This window comes from Artemia franciscana, chromosome 7 (assembly GCF_032884065.1).
Source record: "Artemia franciscana chromosome 7, ASM3288406v1, whole genome shotgun sequence".
Lineage (NCBI taxonomy): Eukaryota > Metazoa > Arthropoda > Branchiopoda > Anostraca > Artemiidae > Artemia > Artemia franciscana.
The window spans coordinates 57,363,191-57,383,458 of record NC_088869.1 but is presented as its reverse complement, the minus strand read 5'-3'; the positions used below and the strand labels follow the sequence as shown (position 1 = coordinate 57,383,458).

The following is a 20,268-nucleotide window of genomic DNA, read 5'->3' as shown; positions in this document are numbered from 1 at the left end:
ATGAGCTTTTTGCCGAGGGGGGGTTGCCTGGGGGAATAAATTTTGAGAATAATTTTATTTCAAACAGAATGTATTTTTTTTTGGGGGGGGGGTATTTTCCAGAGGGTATTTTCCGCGGGGAGGTATTTTCTGGGGGATATTTTTTCGGGGAGTGGGGGTAAATGCCAAGAATCAATTTTAGTATCATTCGGTATCTGCAATTCAGGTTTTTTCATCTGTGTAAAAATTGATTTTTCTTTAGATTAATATTAGATTGAAAAGGTTGTGAAGACAGGTGAAAATATAATGGTCTTTTTAATTTTACGAAAGTTTGGATAAAGCAGTTAGTGGCAGCGAATAGTAACTCGGGCCAATACCAACCGAAACTTTAAAAAAAAGAAAAAACATGAGAATTAACTCGTAAAAAAATCGGCTTTTCATCCTAATTCCGAAGACTTGAAATTCAATAACCTTGTTGTTACCTATAAAAATCTACGAGCCTGGGAAAATTTGTCTGATTTTCGATAAAGGAAGGAAACACCTCAAAATAGGCAAGTTATCAGAATAAAAATCACTACAGTAGATTCAGCGCTACTTATGTATTATACCGACCCCACTCAAAAAGTGATGTTAATCCTAATGAAATATACCAGAATATGATGAAAATCTGATACTTTATTAACAAAATTATGTAAATTACGACAAATATTTATGGAAAGCAGGCCGCCCAGGTTAGGTATATTAAATACCTAGCCTAAGCTAACGTAGGCTAACCAAAATTCAAAATACTTAAAATATTTAATTAAAATAAGCGGTGACGCCATAGGCATTTAAATGGGCCCATGGTCGCTACTCTTTTCTTAATTTAATGATTAAAGATGATGAGGAAGTTTCACGACGACCCCCAAAGGGAAAGACTCAGGTGCATATTACGTAATAGGGAATGTTTTCTAAGAGATGCAGGTATCTGTTATGTAATTAGGAGTGCTTTCTAAACGACACATGTGTTAATTACTTAAAAACCTTCAGGGGCCCACCAAAATCAGAATTTCTTCGCTTGTTTTTTGCTTGTGGAATTGCTCACTAGGATTCGGCGTCTTTAAGGTTCCCCACTAGCGGGACTTGAAGGTTTTTCCTGGCCCTTCTCAGGTTTTTAAGAAAACTCTCTCTGTAAAGTGACATACAAACCCTATTACTTAACAACCAAAGAAATCCTAGTTTGGTGGGACCCCAGATGGTTTTTTCTTGGCCCTCGCAGGTTTTTAAGAAACAAACACTCTCTATTATTTAGTATGTGTGTAACTAAACAAACCCTAATACATAACAAGCTAAGAGATCCTGATTTAGGCCCCTGGAAGATTTTAAGTAATTAACACAAACATCGTTTAGAAAACCCTCCCAATTACGTAAAAGACACCTGTATCTCTTAGAAAACTTTCCCTATTATGCAACTTGCTCCTGTGTCTTGCCCTAAGTAGGTCACCGTTAAACTTCTTCGTCATCTTTAATAATTAAAGGAAGAAAAGAGTAGCGACTATGGTCCTCGGTAAATTGCCTATGGCGTCGCTGCTAAAATATTTAAAATATACTAAAGATTTAGCTTTCTTAACATTAATTTCCAAACCTATTCTTGCACCCCCTCAACTCGTACGACCTCTATAAATTCATTCATTTTGGTAGCACTTTCATCTAGGATTCTTAAAGCACCAGGATAGTATAAGTCTGGAAGAATGTTACTTTCCAGGGCCTTTGATGTGTCCTGATTGGACAAAGTCCTTCAAAATGATCCATAAACCAGCTAATAACTCATTTCCATAAGTAATTGCAGCAATGTTATTCGCTTGCATAATATTGTGTGTGGTTGTAACTATGGTTTTCTACCTCCGAAGAAAAACATGTAGTCCTTGACAAAATTTTATGTTACTTAAAACCATTGGACTAGAGAACGCATGGGCCCACAGTAAAACGAATCTTATTTTTGAAATTCCTGAGATCTAAGTGTTCAATCAATCTGGATCAAACTCTGAATCCTAATCTTTATAAAACTAATTCTAAAATAATTAATCAAAAGCAATAAATAAAAAATACAATTAATTTATTTTTGAAGCAAAAAATCTTGATTTAAAAGAACAATATTATTGAACAAAACAATTGTGTTTGTAAAGGTGTATAAAAATGCATGTAGCTGGTTCTCCTTTTTGTGAAGCCAGCATGATCTGCCTAATAGTTGAAACCAAGCCTCAGTTTGGTACACCTCTTGGCAAACCATTGAAAGCCGCCCGGAAGCAAACTGTTTCAGCTGGAAGGGAAAAATGGAAAAACAGAAGTATAAGCAAAAAAGAGGAAACTTTTAACTACTAATCTATAACCCAAATTACAAGACATCAAACAGTTCGTGTAACGAACTGTAGTAAGGAGCGACCCGGCTCAATAGTAACCGAAACTCTAAAAAATGGAATTTTCATACCAATAGTTACATCAAAAGAATCCCACTTTAATGCTGATTTTAAATATATAAGTTTCATCAAGATCAGTTATACCCATCAAAAGTTACGAGCCTGAGCAAATTTGCCTCATTTTAGAAAATAGACGGAAACACCCCACAAAAGTTATAGAATCTTAAAGAAAATCACCACCATCAGATTCAGCGTATCAGAGAACCGTATTGTAGAAGTTTCAAGCTCCTATCTACGAAAATGTGGAATATCGCATTTTTTGCCAGAAGACAGATCACGGATGCGTATCTGTTGCGTATGTTTTTTTTTTGTTTGTTTTTTTGCTTTTTTCCCCCATAATCGTATCGACTCAATGGTCCTAGAATGACGTGAGAGGGCTCATTCTAACGGAAATTAAAAGTTCTAGTGCCATTTTTAAGTGACCAAAAAAATTGGAGGGCCCTTAGGCCGGATCAAAATTCTGAGATAGCCATTTTATTTACCATAGTCGAAAAACCTAATAACTATGTCTTTAGGGATGATTTACTCCCCCGCAGTCTCCGTGGGAGGGGCTGCAAGTTACAAACTTCAGCCTGTGTTTACATATAGTAATGGGTACTGGGAAGTGTACAGACGTTTTCAGGGGGATTTTTTTTGGTTTAGGGGGGAGAGCTGAGGGGGGGTGCGTGGGAGGATATTTCCATGGAGAAATTTCTCACGGGGGAAGAGAATTTCAATGAAAGGGGCGCAGGATTTTCGAGTATTATTGGAAAAAACAATGAAAAACAATATGAAAAGTTTTTTCTACTGAAAGTGAGGAGCAGCATTAAAACATAAAACGAACAAAAATTATTTCGCATATGAGGGGATTACCTCCTCGCTATACCTCACTCTTTACGCTAAAGTATTTTTAGTAATTTCAACTATTTATTCTACGGCCTCTGTGATTCAGAGGTCATTCATAAGGAATTGGGACAAAATTTAAGCTTTAATGTAAAGGGCGAGGTATCGACGAGGATTGAGCCCCATCATATATGCAATAAAAGCATACGAATATAGAAGCTCGTTACGTAAGTTAATTCGTAAGTTATGTATATTTTTTATCAATGAAAACGTTTGTAAAAAATTAAAATTTCTAGTTGCTTTTTTAAGTAATCAAAAAATTGGAGGGCAACTAGGCCTCCTCCCTCGCTCATTTTTTCTCAAAATCTTCCGATTAATTGGAATTAATTAATATGCAAATTGCGTTTTAATTATTTATGTGCGGAGAGCCAAGATCAAAACATGTTTTAATTCAAAAACGTCCAGTAATTAAATAAAAAAAAAAGTTTTTTTTTAAATGAAAGTAAGGAGCAACATTAAAACTTAAAACGAACAGAAATTACTCCTTATATGAGAGGGGCTTTTCCTCCTCAACGCCCAGCTCTTTACGCTAAAGTTTCTTACTGTTTTAAAAATAGAGTTAAGAGAAAGTCAAACTTTAGAGTAAAGAGCGGGGCGTTGAGGAGAAAAAGCCCCTTTCATATACGGAGTAATTTCTGTTCGTTTTAAGTTTTAATGTTGTTCCTTACTTTCATTTAAAAAAAACTTGTTTTTTTATTTAATTAACCCAAAGAAGCCGGCAGCTGAAAATAATGGAATTGGTGAATCTCTAAAAAAAGAAACAACTTTAGAAAGCTAAGTTTAAACGTAAATATCATTCACCTTTTTGCGCACAAATTATGTAATATGATCTAGAAAGCTTATGGTTAGGGGAGGGGGAAGGGCAGCAGCCAAACTCTTGTTTGTTTGTTTTAGTTTTTGTTCGTTTCAAGTTTCACTTGAGCATTGATTTTAAATTTTTTCTCGTTTTAGGATTTATTAATTCATCTATATCAGTACCTAATAAGCTTTTTGTGTGATTATTATCTAAATTTGTAGTCTTTAAAGTTTGAATTATTATATGACTTTGTTATTATATGACTCTGATATGGAAAGTCATATCAGATAAAGATCCCTAATATTTCCCCAATTATTTGTGATTTTGCAAAGATCAGATTGTCAATTTTGTGATTGTCAATGTCATTGACAAGTTATTTCATTACTTACTTGAAAGTGATGTAAAAATAAAAACTAAACACATTAACGGAGTAGATTACAGACAATTCATCGCTTTTTTGGAGAGTTTTTTATTTTTATTGTTTTTATCAAACAGTTCGTGGTAACGAACTATATTAAGATGCGACCCGGCTCAATAGTAACCAAAACTCTAACAAATGAAATTTTGATACCAATAGCTACATCAAAAGAATCGCATTTTAATGCTGATTTTAAATATATAATTTTCATCAAGTTTAGTCTTACCCAGCAAAAGTTACGAGCCTCAGAAAATTTGCCTTATTTTAGAAAATAGTGGAAAACAACCCCTAAAAGTCATAGGATCTTAAGGAAAAGCGTATCAGAATCATGGAATCAGATTTAGCGTATCAGAGAACCCTAATGCTGAAGTTTCAAGCTCCTATCTACGAAATTGTGGAATTTTTTTATTTTTTGCCAGAAGGCAAATCACGGATGCGCGTTTATTTTTTTTTTTTTTTCCAGGGGTGATCGTATCGACCCGTGGTCCTAGAATCTTGCAAGAGGACTTATTCTAACGGAAATGAAAAGTTCTAGTGCCCTTTTTAATTGACCAAAAAAATTGGAGGGCACCTAGGCCCCCTCCCACGCTAACTATTCCCAAAGTAACCGAACCAAAATTCTGAGATAGCCATTTTATTCAGCGTTGTCGACAAATTCTCTAACTATGTCTTTGGGGACGACTTACTCCCCCACAGTCCCCGTGGGAGGGGCTATAAGTTACAAACTTTGACCAGTGCTTACATATAGTAATGGTTATTTGGAAGTGTACAGACGTTTTCAGGGGTATTTTTTGGTTATGGGGGGGATGAGAAGAGAGGAAAGTCTGGGGGAAATTCCTTGGAGGAATTTATCATGGGGGGAAGAAAATTTCCATGAAGGGAGCGCAGGATTTTCTAGCATTATTAAAAAAAATAATGAAAAAAGAAATATGAACATGTTTTTTCAACTGAAAGTAAGGAGTAGAATTAAAACTTTAAACGAACAGAAATTATTACGCATATGATGGGCTCACCTCCTCATAATACGTCGCTCTTTACGCTAAAGTATTTTTAGTAATTTCAACTATTTATTCTGCGGCTTTTGTGATTCAGAGGTCATTCTTAAGAAATTGGGACACAATTTAAGCTTTAGTGTAAAGAGCGAGGTACTGACGAGGGGGTGAACCACCTCATATACATAATAAAACATGAGAATACATAAGTTCGTTACGTAAGCTAATTTATAAGTATGTATATCTTTTAATAATAAAAACATTTGTGAAAAATCAAAAGTTCTTGTTGCCTTTCTAAGTAACCAAAAAATTGGAGGGCGGCTAGGCCTCCTCCCCCGCTCCTTTTTTTCTCAAAATCTTTCGATCATGATTTCGAAATCTATGAGAAAGCCATTTAGCCAAAAAAAAAATATAAATGTGCAAATTTCGTTTTAATTATTCATCTGCGAAGAGCCAAAATCAAACATGTATTGATTCAAAATCGTCCAGAAATGAAATATAAAAAAAACAAGTTTTTTTAACGGAAAGTAAGGAGCGACATTAGAACTTAAAACGGACAGAGTCTAATCTCTTAACTCTACTTTTTAAAACTGTAAAAAACTTTAGCGTAAAGAGTGAGGTGTTGATGAGGATGCAGCCTCTTTCTCATTCGAATTAATTTCTGTTCGTTTTAAGTTTAAATGTCACTCCTTACTTTCTGTTAAAAAAAACTTGTTTTTTTATTTATCAGTCTTAAAGATAAAGCCCTTAAATGATAGCAGGTATTGTGGAAGACCATTTGCAGATTTGTCGTTATGTTAAAGCCGATTCAAATCGAAAATCGAAAATGTCGATTCAAAATGTTATTAAACGAAAAAACACAAGTTTTTTTTCTAACCAAAAGTAAGGAGCAACAATAAAACTTAAAATGAACAGAAATTATTCCGTACTTGAAAGGGACTGTCCCCTTCTCAACGCCTCGCGCTTTACGCTACATTTCGACTCCTTGTCACATCTCTACGTAAATTTGTCCCGTATATTTGTCGAAGAACAAAAAAGGCTTTGAAAACTTTCACAGAGACGTTTTCTATTTCAAGTATGTAAATATGTTTAAAACTACGGATCATAGTTGATTAATGTACTCTCAATATGGCACTAAATAAAAAAAGAGCTTCCCCTGCTAAAAAACACCCCTGGTTAAAAAAGAGCTTCCCCTTCTAAAAAAAAACACCCCTGGTTTTAAAAAAAGAGCTTCCCCTGCTAAAAAAAAACCTGGTAAATCTATACATATTCATATAATCTAGCAAAAAAGAACTGCATCACTTGATACTCTTTTTATGCTCTTTTCAAATTAAATCACAACTTCTTCGGCAAAATCTATTTTGAGCCCTTAATGGTGTCCCAAAAGGTAATTTATTACATTATCTAGACTATGTTTTCAAGTCCAAAAAATAGTTAAAAACCAGTAAGATATAAAAATTAGTTTTAAATAAGGCTTAAAACAGTTTTCGATTATATTTTAGTGCACTGTTAGCAATATAGAAAAACAAAGTAGCACAAAAATAGAAAAAGAGGACATTTCAGGGTCCATCAGGGAAAATCACAAAAGTGTGATTTTCCTTGTTGATCAAGGTTGGGGGTATAAGTTTCCTATAAAGGGTTTTCAACTATTATTATTCAAATCGTGTTCTTTTTATTTTGCTATGAAACCACTTTTGAGATGTTTTTGTCTCTTTTTAAAATTGTTGAAAATTTAGCTTCAAAATAACATTTTGAAAACGAAAATAATACGAATAAAAACGATGAAAACGCAAATTTTATCACTTACAGCCCATTTCTTAGGGTGTGTGGGGTATTGTGGCATCCCCAAAGGCATAGTTATTGGACATTTATACTATTCTGAACATACTAGCTATCTCAGAATTTTTATTGGACGGCTCTGGGGAAAAAGGAAGCGTGCTGAATTTAATATAAACAGCTTGTTTTTCACTAGGAAAATTATATCATATCAGAAAAAGTTATATCAGTCATATCAGATAAAAACCCCTAATAGTTCGCCTAATTATTTGTAATCTTATATAGACCACAAGTAATAAATATCATTCATAATCCTAAATAATAAATGTCATTGATAAGTAATGTCTTTACTTATAAACAAATAAAAGTGATATACAAATAAAAAACTAAACACATGGAGTAAATTACAAACAATTTAGCGCTAAAAGTTTCCTGATTCACCCTGACTCTAGAGCCATGATTCCCAACGTGGAGTGGACGCCGGTGGGGCTTGGCATATTTGGGTGGGTCAGGGACAGGACGTGCACTCTCCGGCTAACTATACTGTACACCCTAGATTTTGAAAAAGAAAAAAATATTGTGAAAGACGGCATATAAAAATGTTATAAAGAGCAAAAAAGATATATGACAGTATTGCAATGACGGTATATATTGCATAAAAGCTGGTGTATTCAGACAATATTTCTTCATTAGATATAAAGGTAGGGGCCTTTTCAGCTTCCTTCAGGTGAATACACGTATAATTCTAAATAAGAAAATTTAAATGTCAAAAGGGGGACATCAGGATTTTAGAAATACCTAGGTGGGGCATGGACCAAAATTGGTTGGGTACCACTGATTTAGACTAAAATCTTAAGAGATTATAAAACCAGTCAGGTTATATCTATCAAGTTTAAGGTTCATTTATGTCTATAAAATAACAATAACAAAGACATTATCCCAAAGGACTCGATGGCCCGTTATTTGGGAAATGACATAGAATAAAGAAAGAATGACAAAAATTGGCATAAACATACTACATTTAAATGTAATTCTATAAGGAAAAAAATCAACTCAGCGGCAGTCCCCACAAAACAGCGACCCTCATATCACTCGACGAAAAAAAATACAATTTAAAATTGTCTGCGTCATCTAAGATCCAACGCCAGCAAAACAACAATCCCCCCCCCCCGAAAAAAAACAAAAAAAAAAATAAAACACCTAATATTTACCTTCAATAAGAAAATTTCATCTGTCAAACAGTTCGTGGTAACGAACTGTAGTAAGGAGCGACCCGGCTCAATAGTAACCAAAAGTCTAAAAAATGGAACTTTGGTACCAATAGCTATATCAAAAGAATCGCATTTTGATGCTGATTTTAAATATATAAGTTTCATCAAGTTTAGTCTTACCCATCAAAAGTTACGAGCATGAGAAAATTTGCCTTATTTTAGAAAATAGGGGGAAACACCCCATAAAAGTCATAGAATCTTAACGAAAATCACACCATCAGATTCAGCATATCAGAGAACCCTACTTTAGAAGTTTCAAGCTCCTATCTACAAAAAAGTGGAATTTTATATTTTTTGTCAGAAGGCAGATCACGGATGCGTGTTTATTTGTTTTTTTTTTTTTTGTTTTTTCCCAGGGGTGATCGTATCGACCCTGTTGTCCTAGAATGTTGCGAAAGGGCTCATTCTAACGGAAATGAAAAGTTCTAGTGCCCTTTTTAAGTGACCAAAAAATTGGAGGGCACCTAGGCCCCCTCCCACGCTAATTATTTTCCCAAAGTCAGCGGATCAAAATTCTGAGATAGCCATTTTATTCAGCGTAGTCGAAAAACCTTATAACTTTGTCTTTGGGGACGACTTACTCCCTCACAGTCCCCGTGGGAGGGGTTACAAGTTCAAAACTTTGACCAGTGCTTCCATATAGTAATGGTTATTGGGAAGTGTACAGGCGTTTTCAGGAGGATTTTTTGGTTGGAGGCAGGGGTTGAGAAGAGGGGGATATGCTGGGGGAACTTTCCATCGAGGAATTTGTCATGGGGGAAGAAAATGTCCATGAAGGGAGCGCAGGATTTACTAGCATTACTTAAAAAAAAAAAACAATGAAAAAGTTTTTTTTTCAGCTGGAAGTAAGCAGCAGTATTAAAACTTAAAACGAACAGAAATTATTACCCATATGAGGGTCTCACCTCCTCCTAATACCTCGCTCTTTACGCTAAAGTATTTTTAGTAATTTCAACTATTTATTCTGCGGCTTTTGTGATTCAGGGGTCATTCTTAATGAATTGGGACAAAATTTAAGCTTTAGTGTAAAGAGCGAGGTACTGACGAGGGGGCGAACCCCCTCATATATGTAATAAAAACATAAGAATACAAAATTTCTTTACGTAAGCTAATTTATAAGTTACGTATATCTTTTACTTATAAAAATATTCGTAAAAAATTAAAAGTTCTAGTTGCCTTTTTAATTAACCGAAAATCGGAGGGCAACTAGGCTTCCTCCCCCGCTCTTTTTTTCTCAAAATCATTCGATCAAAAATTATGAGAAAGCCATTTAGCCAAAAAAAAAAAAAATATACAAATTTCGTTTTAATTATTCCTCTGCGGAGAGCCAAAATCAAAACATGCTTTGATTCAAAAACGTTCAGAAATTAAATAAACAAAACAAGTTTTCTAAATGAAAGTAAGGAGCGACATTAAAACTTAAAACGAACAGAAATTACTCCGTATATTAAAGGGGCTTTTCCTTCTCAACGCCCCGCTCTTTACGCTAAAGTTTTTTTACTGTTTTTAAATGTAGAGTTAAGAGAAGAGTCAAACTTTAGCGTAAAGAGCGGGGCGTTGAGAAGGAAAAGCCCCTTTCATATACGGAGTAATTTCTGTGCGTTTTAAGTTTTAATGTCGCTCCTTACTTTCAGTTAAAAAACTTGTTTTTTTTATTTAATCTCTTAAAGGAGCCAAGTGTTCGAGAATGTCGGATCTCAGCAGGAACCAAATTCCAAGCACGCCCCACACTTACGGCCAGACCGAAGCCTGAACGAACCAAGGGAGTTGCCGGAATCATCATATCCTCCCAGTTTCGAACTGTATACAAATTTACTTCCCCTACTAGTTTGAGCAACATGGGAGATCTCCCTGGGAGTATTGATATGCCAACGAAGATAGAGATAAAACATAAACATCTTTAATATTAAGGTCAACACGAGTGTGTGTAATCGACTGGAGAATTCTTGCTTCCAAGTCCACGGGAAATTTTCACTCTTATTATTTGAACATGTCACTTAAACGATAAATTTTTATCCAAAAGCACTCCCAAGAATCGCACTTATCGTGCACATATCGTCATGCTTGTCATTCGAAGAATTTTGGAATACAGGAGGGAGACAGGGGCGTAATTTGCTGTGTGGTAGGAAGGCAACCATCCTCTTCCAGACCCTAGTTTGCTCCCCCAGAAAAATCATTTTCTTCCAAAAAATCTTGTCAAACTAAGATAAGCCTGAATAATTCCAGCATCCAGAGAAACAGGTCAGTTTTCTTTAGTGCATTTTTGCCTTTGTGGTACTGTGTGGCACATTTTTCATTTTTCACTGTTATTTTCACTTGATTTGAGAAAATTGGTTCCAACTTTGCCCCCCCCCCGGGATTTGCCTAAGCCACTGGGGGGGGGGGGGTTGAAACCAAAGCCTTACTACACACTTCCCGCTTTCGTTCCTATTAAACTGAATTAATTAAAATGAACAAATAAATCTCAAAAGGAGTAGAAATTAAATTGAATGTCAAACTTAAAACGAACAAAATTTTCTGCAAACAGGAGTTTGGGTACTTCTCTTTTCTTCCTTCCCTAACTGTAAAAAACCTAAGCTTGCTGCGTTATTCGCGGTTTGCTGAAACCGAAAAATAACTATATGCATCTTGAACACATTAATTTTTTTCAAAATATCAACGAAAAATAAATATAAAATCACTATAATATTCAAGACAAGTTGAAATGAAAGAACTAATGATAATCAACTGAATACTTGATATATAATAATATTAATGATTGAAAGATCAGTAATTTGAAATTTTATTTCACTACAATTTCTATTTTTATTTTTCAACGTCGTACATGTAAAAGAAATATTTTTAATGTATTTTATACCTACTATCTATATTAGTATCTATATCAGTAACTGTTATCTCTACGATTTTCATGATCGTTTGTTTTAGTTTCTGTTAGTTGTGGGTTCATTTATTCTTTAATAGTAATTTTTAGTCGTTTTGAGTTTGAATTAATGCAGGAATTTATTTCTGCTGGTCTTGAAATTTTTCGAAAAGTTTTTTTTCAGTTTTTAATTTCCGTTCGTTTTTTATTGCCAAAGTGTTGATTTTTGGTAATATAAAGAATATTTCTTCAGTTTTATATCTCTGGCGTAACAATTAAAATATCTAATTTTGATTTAATAGTTTTAATCAGTGGCTTTTGATTTATTTCTACACCCTCTCAACATTCCCTAAAAGTTGCAACTAAATGTCATTAGCTGTTCCTGGGATATTTCAGTTACACCCTTCTGACAACCAAGATGCACAAAGTATTTTTGACCCTTAGGTGCTCCTAAGATATTGCTGATATACTCTGTTAATAAACTGTACATGCATAGTTACTTCTAATTTAGGTTAAATTCCCTCTAAGCATTCTGAAGGTTCAAGCGTTGTTGAAAATTGAAAACTTTTGTGGAGAAATATCAAAAATGAACATTTCGGACAATTTACAATCCTTGTCCTGGGGCATGGCTTCCAAGGAGGCAAAGCTATTAGAACTTGTGACTATTTTGAATAAAGTGGCTTTTTAATATTTCTATCAATATAAAGGCGAGCATCTAACAGGACAATAGAGGGGATTGGGACTGGCCCCAATTCCCTTCCTTTTTCAACATCCTTTTAAGCATGATTCCGAATTTCCGACTTAATACCCTTTCCGACCCTTGTTGTACCCTCTCCGAAGCCCTCTTTCATTTAGTATCTTTTGATTTTGTTTGACAGCCCCCTCAATTTTTTTCTATTGGCTTTAACTCAATACCCTTGGCCTTTTTGGACACTCGGGATAAACTTATGTCCTTTTTTATAAACAAAGGGCGACTCATTAACATACAACACTTACCCCTGGTGCTGTGGAGGGTGTTGTTATACCTGGAACAATAGTTATTTGACTTCCCGACGATTTTGAACAAGATATTGAACATTGATATTCCTTAATTTTGATCAGACGTATTTGGTGCCATTACAGCTAAGAAGAGCATATATGGCTAGTTGCCCTCCCACCTTTTTCAAAATCCTCCACAATATGCTATGAAGTTTCAGCTTAATGCCTTCATCCATTCTCGAGACATTGCAAATATATCTTTTTGAAAAACTGGATGCGCATACTATCATTTGATTTAGGTAAACATGCCCCTCAACACTCAAAATTTTTCGCATTACCTTTCAACACACATATTCTTTTCGAAAACAATCAGAATCAAACATTTCCATTTTTCCTAATGACCAGTTTTGGAATTAAAAAGAGAAAATTGCACACTTTACCTGGGGCTTTGGGGGGAGGGGGCATTGCATCCTCGGGGGCATAATAACTAGATCTTTTGCCTATTTTGAATAAAATCACTTTCTCTAAATTTTGATCATTGTTAAAGGTAGGGGGCATCTAATAAGGGTCAGAGAAGGCCTTATAGTCCTCCCTCTCAGCATACCCTGCAAGTTTCAACTTAATACCCTTAGCTGTTCCTTAGATATTGATGACACGCCTTTTTAACAGCCGGCATATATCTAATATGTTTTAATTGTGTTCGGTATTCCTCTCCGAAGATGTGTAGTGTCTTGTCATTCCCATGTGCATAAATCTTTGATCTTTAGACTATTTTAAACAAGATGGCTATTTCAAAATTTTGATCGAATGTTTTTGGAGAGTGAACAGGTAAAGAGGGCGTGGGAAGGGGTTTGGTGACCCTCCAACCACCTCTAAGCATCCCTTTCAACATGTTCAGAAAGTTTCAACTTAATACACTCAACTTAGTACTGGATGTATATTATACCTTTTGTATATTATATTATACCTCTTAGTTAAAGATACTTTTCAGTATTTTCCAGAATTTCATCTAATGCCCTTGGCCTTTTCAGATACGCCCAGAATCAAAACATACCCATTTTACTAAGGATGAAATGTATATATTTGCATATAGATATTGCATATATATGTATATATATAAATGTATAATTTGCAGTCCTTGCATCGGGGCTTTGATTGGCATGGCATACCTGGAGACACGGCTTTTACAAATTTTGAAATAGTTTCAACAAAACGATAGTTACAAGATTCCAACCATGTTTTAGTAAAAGGGACAGATAAAAAAGACAAGAAGGGAGGGAACTTGTTCCTCTCACACCTCTCTTCAAAATCTCCTCAACATGCCTTGAAATTTTCAACCTAATCCCCTCAGATGTTTCTTAGATATTGCTGATATTTCCTTTTCATAACCAGCAAGGATAAAGTGAGTTATAATTGTGTTTAGCATTCCTTCAGGATCAAATATGCTCTCTTTTCATCGTAACAGCGCTGCTTAATTAAAGAGCGACGCGGCCACAATGTATCATATATGTTTGGTTTTTTTCTGACCTAGGGACTTCGTATAGAAGGAGTTGTCATAGAAACTTTGAAAGGAGCTTATTAAATCGGAAATTGAAGGTTGTAGCGCTCTTTTTTAGCTTCAAAAGTGATTGGAGGGAAACCAGCACCCCACCCGTCATTTTTCCAAACACATCTAATTTTCCAAACAATATTTCCAAGAATATCAAAATTTTAAGATAGCCACTTTGTTCAGCACATTTAAAAGATCCAGTAATTATGTCTTTTGGGATATCGACCCACTCGCACAGCCCTCAGGATAAGGGCTATAAGTTCTGTAGTTACCCATTGTTAAAATACAATTTTTTGCGGAAGGGGTGGTCGTATAAACCTCGAAGGGGGCTTATCTAATTAAAAACCGGAAATTCTAGTGCCCTTTTTAAGAGTCAAAAGTGATCAGAGAGCAACTAGCCCCCCATGCCTTCTTTTCCCCAAATGAATCTGATTGAAAATTTAAGATAGCCATTTTGTTAAAAATAGTCCAAAGATCATATGACAATGCCTCCAGGCCTTACACAAACACCCAAAGCTTGGGGGTAAGTTATGCCCTCAGGACATGAAAGGTTCTTATGACAGAAGAGGCCGTAAAGACTTCGGAGAAGGCTCATTTGATTTGAACTTCAAAGTGAACTTGAGTCGTTGTTCCGAAGATGAATTATCAATGTCAATTTTTGATAAAATCACATCACTCTTTCTTTATCTCTCTCTCTCTGTCTCTCTCTCTCTCTCTCTCTCTCTCTCTCTCTCTCTCTCTCTCTCTCTCTCTCTCTCTCTCTCTCTCTCTCTCTCTCCCTCTCGAAATTATTACGTATATAAAAGGGGTTGCCCCTCCTCAACAACTTACTCTTTACGTGTTTTAGTACTTTAAAAAAAAACTTCTTATTGTTCTAATTAGACGACCCTTGTGTTTCTGGAGTCGTTCTTAAAGAATCGGGACAGAATTCAATCTTTTGCGTAAAGAGCGAGGTGTTCAGGAGAGGTCAATCCCTTTCATATACGTGAAAATTTCTGCTCTTTTTAAATTTTAATGTTGCTCCTTACTTTCAGTAGAAAAACTTATATTTTTATTTAATTTATGATCATTTTTTAAATAGTCTTAGGAAATCTGTCCCCACCTCCACGGAAATATCCTCTAGACCATTCAATCCCGGTGAAAATTTACCCAGGAAATCTACCTTTAACAACTCCACATGTAAAATTGAGACGGAAAAGAAAATGCAGCATATATAAAAAGAGTTTTGTATAGGAATTCTTGCAAATTCCCCCAGTGTATAATTTCCCCAAACAAGATCATCTCCTGATAACTTTCCTCCCCATGGAAAATTCCCCCATAGAAAAAACTCCGGCGAAAATTCGCCCCCTCCCTAAATGTATGAATGCTTCCCAATAAAACATACTATGCGTAAACAATGGGTACATTTTATAGCATAAAGACCTTTCCCCTGGGGCTGCGAGGGCGTCATGTCATATCTAAAGGCATAGTTATTGGGCCTTTCAACTATGATGAACAAAATGGCAATCTCGAAATTTTGATTAAACGATTTTTGGAAAAAAGCGGACAGGGGGCCTAGTTGCCCTCCAATCTGCTGGTCTATATTAATCACTAATTTAGGAAAACAGTCTTCCTTTCTCCTTCTGTCTTTTTTTTGTGCTGTTGCATTGGTGATTTCTCTTTTCATGATATATATATATATCATGAAAATATATATATATATATATATATATATATATATATATATATATATATATATTCGAAAAGCAATCCAACGCTTCCCGTTGTTCTCTCCAGATTTCTCCAGGTAGGCTACCCATTTAGAACAGGGTCAACTCTGGCTGAGCTTACAGAGTCATATCATTGATCCCCCTTCCAAATTCTATAACCAGTGACACAAAACTCGAATACATCAACACTAATTTGTTCTCAAGTATATTCTGCTAAAACCATATCTTCAGATCCTAATCCGATATATATATATATATATATATATATATATATATATATATATATATATATATATAATATATATATATATATATATATATCGGATTTATATATCGGAATATATATATATATATATATATATATATATATATATATATATATATATATATATATATATATATATATATAATGAAAAGAGAAATCACCAATGCAACAGCACAAACAGATTAAAAAAAAAAGACAGAAGGAGAAAGGGAAGACTGTTTTCCTACTTTAATAATTAATATAGATCATAACTTGAATGAGTACTGTACTAGCACTTGAATGATTAATATAATATATTAATATATATATATATATATATATATATATATATATATATATATATATATATATATATATATATATATATATATATATATATATATATATATATATATATATATATATATATATATATATATATGTGTGTGTGTGTGTGTGTATATATATATATTTATATATATATATATATATATATATATATATATATATATATATATATTCTAATGGAGGATCTGCAATTTGCGCTCCATGAAGACCCGGACCTAACAGCTAATTTCAAGGGGACCTTCTCGCAGAGTCTTAGTCAGGAATTTGATTCGGGTGTGGACGATTCGGGGTGATTAATATAGATCAGCACTTGAATGAGACCTTAACCCTACTCATCCATACAATCACATAGGTCAAACAGCATAACCATACACAATCAACCATAAAGAATAATCCATGGACAGGCAGTCGTGTCGTCAATAAATATAAGACGTCATTTACCAAACAATAAAAACTGTAATATCATCTAAATATCATGAAAAGAGAAATCACCAATGCAGATTTTAAGATTAAGATTGAGATTTTAAGATTAACAAGAAACTATGAAAACTGAAGTACAATACTAGCTCCTTCCAACAGGACAAATAAGGGGATTCACACCCCAATGCTCTGACTACTTTCAACTACACCTTTAGGAGTGAAAAAAAAAAATTAAATACATTTTTTCACATATGTCAAATATGACAGTTGACTCAGGAGTTTAGGGTCAGGGATTCAACACTCTGTGGTGCCACAAATGGAAAGACCTTTGCTGTCATAAGCATTGTTAATCCTAGCGCACACCCATACTCAAATATAACATTCTGTAAAGTCATAAATATCTTAAACAGCAAAAATAAAAGACTTTTTTTTTATTTTTGATAATATTATTGGAAAAAGGACACTACAAGGCAAATTATCAGGCTCGTCAGCATGCTAAATTTGATGTGACAATGATAAAATTTGTTAAATCTTTTCTGGGATCAAATGTGTTAACTATAGATAACACAGACATTGCAATTTCTATTTCTCCATCCATCTGTTTGATTGAGATTCTGAGACTATGACCCTAGGTCAAAAACTTTGCTCAATCCAAATTTATAAGGTTTGAAAGATATGCCAATACATATCCTTAATTTTGAAGAAGAAAAAAGTGATATGGCTCAGAATTCTACTCATAACAGGAATTGCATTTTCAGAACTAAAGGCAGAGAAAAAGCAACTGGTAACTAAAACTTAAGATAAAATGTTGTTTTGTCAAAATTTCAATTTTGACAAACCTGTTAAACTTGTCAAACCTGTCAGATCGGCGAATTTTATGGCTCTGTAGAGGGAAAAGGAGTGGAGGTGTGTACTCTAGAACTCCTTCCCAGGATATACTTTAGCCTTTAGAACCACCCCTGAAAGTTTCATTTTCCTAACCTTACCCCTTTCTGAGATAACAAGAAGTCACTCAACTAGAATATTAACAATCACTTTATTAAACAACTATCAAAAAACTGCTGATCAGCTATTACTCTGCTTAGAGATAATCGTTTAGCAGGGCATGAGAAATTTTGTGTTTTCTCTTTGTTTGAAACAGCTTAATTTTTTTGCTTCAAGAATAACAGAACAAGAAGTCAATGATCATTGTATTTAGCAGTTATCATACAATTAAAGCTCTATGATCATTGAGCAAGGTGAAGATCTACATCTTTAATAATAATCATCTAAAAGCTGCTGATCACAAATAATTTTTTTTTTTAACTGAGATATTCTTAGCCACTTACATTGGAAGTCTTTTGTCACACATTTTTGGAATTTGAAATCTCTCTGGAAACAGATCTTTCTTCCTTATGCTCTGGTTTTCCTTATGTTTGGATATGGATCGCCACTATCTTTCTTTAGTTTCTTCTCAAAAACCTCAGATAAATGCTGCAATTTCGTAGAATCTTTTCGTGGGGATTTTGACGTCATAACCCTGCGATAATTACAGATGAAATTCTACTCCGGACTGAGAATTCTTCGAAGAATTCCAGACGGATGCGAAATTAATTCTGCATACTTGAGATTTCGGACACGCTCTTAGAAACAAATTTGGGCTATATATTTGCACATTAGGGGGGTGGGGGTAAAGCATAACATATATTAAACACGTAAACTAACCATTGCTGTATTTAATATATGCTATGCTTTACCCCCCCCCCTAATGTGCAAATATATAATAACTCCATAACGGTGAGTTTGCGGTAGTTTTGTAAGAGAGAAAAGATGTTCAAAAAGTTAAAATGCATCTATTAACAATAGTTTCATGACCCAACCCAAAACAATTGTTCAGGTAATACCAACATTGACCTTGCTATATTTTTAGCAAGCAGCACTAAATGGCAATTTGAATTATTGCAATTATACGTCAATTATTGTATTGACTTGGTGTATTGGTGAGAAGTTTACTTCCTGCAAAATGTAAATAGGAAGTTGCCAACTTCGGCGATCAGTTCAAATATTTACATATTTTTAAAAACAATTCCATGTCAAGGTTCCATGGTGTAATGGTTAGCACTCAGGACTCTGAATCCTGCGATCCGAGTTCAAATCTCGGTGGAACCTATTTTTACCTTACAAACCATATTGTCAATTCGTGCTTTTTCTTTTTTTAAACAGTTCATGAAGCAAATCGTGAGAATTCCCCTGGGGGGGGGGGGGGGGAATGCTCTTTTGGGCTAAATGATCGTGTAGCAAAATATGGTGACATGTCTCATGTTGTTGTTAAATGTATTGATGGTTTTATGGACCATCCATCTTTTACTTGTCCTACTAAACGTAAAAAACGATCGAGAGGACATAGGAAAAATAATAGAAAAAATGAATTAGATGTACATATGCTTTCTATAGATCTATGCCAGCTACTTGAATCTAGGGGTATGATTTCTGTAATAAAATGTCTAAATAATTTATCCAAGAGGAATTTAATCAAACTTTTCTGGATTGTTAAGAATAATACAGCTCTTGATTATAATTTTAAAGTAATATGTGATACAATTTGCATTCTAACTAAAACGAAATTTATTTTAAAAAAGAAAAAGTTCGATAAGATTAGTAATAAGGATAACAGATTATATTTACCTATTAATTTTACTTGTAAGCAGATTGAAGATATTAATTTACCAGAAATTTTAAATCAGCGGCATGTGAAACAGGCCCTTCCTAGTAATTTGAATTATAATGATAGTCCAGTTTTAACTTATAAATTTTCAAAAACTATTGGGCAAATTATTTTTAATTATAATTTAATACTAAAAAGACTAGATAGTGATATAAATTGGAAACCGGTTTGTAATTGTAAGCAACTTGGCCCATTTGTAAATCCTACTTACAAACATGTTATAACAGGGGACTTGTCAATAATAAAGCAAGATGATCTTCAAATTATAATGAATAAAGGGGCTAATTTCCGTCTTTCTCATCATCTGAAACCATCGAGTGTTCTTGATGGCTTGGAAAATGATTTTGATTTATTTATTGATAAGTGGTGTAAGAAAGAGAATAAAAATAAAGAGAGTTTTCAAAGTTGGAAGAATTTAATTATTAGTAGAATAAGAAATAAAATATGTTCTAACTTAAAAAATAGTAACACTAAATCATTATTTTATAATGCGAAGATTAAATAAGCAATTGCTAATCTAAAGAATGAATTTGTAATTGTGCCAGTTGATAAAGCTAATAATAATTTTGCCATAATTTGTCAAAAGCTGTATTGTGATATCTTAAAAAGGGAGTTATGCACAACTAATGTTTACGAAAAGGTAAATATAGAGGATAAGAATATAAGTGAAAAGACTGAAGAAATACTTTTTAAAAATTTTAATATTAAAATAAATGACAATGATAAAAAGTTCCCTTTCCTATATTGGACTGTAAAATTTCATAAGAATCCCCCTAAACCACGGTTTATTGCTGGAGCAGCTAAATGTCCAACCCGCATTGCTGCTATTGACCATTCTTTAATTTTAAAGGAAATTGTAAATAAACTTAAAACCTATTGTTCTGGT

General features: G+C 34.0%; 1 long non-coding RNA gene and 1 other non-coding gene across 2 annotated transcripts; one reads left to right on the top strand and one right to left on the bottom strand.

Annotated features, from left to right (window-relative positions):
* Positions 1-2,061: 2,061 nt before the first annotated feature.
* LOC136029516 (uncharacterized) lies at positions 2,062-18,095 on the bottom strand. Its single transcript, XR_010618061.1, has 2 exons — positions 18,007-18,095; positions 2,062-2,278 (listed from the first exon to the last, which is right to left on the bottom strand). It is a non-coding gene; the product is annotated as an uncharacterized LOC136029516 (long non-coding RNA).
* Positions 18,096-18,754: 659 nt separating this feature from the next.
* Positions 18,755-18,826, top strand: Trnaq-cug (transfer RNA glutamine (anticodon CUG)). The gene has a single exon. It is a non-coding gene; the product is annotated as a tRNA-Gln (tRNA).
* The last annotated feature ends 1,442 nt before the right edge of the window (positions 18,827-20,268 follow it).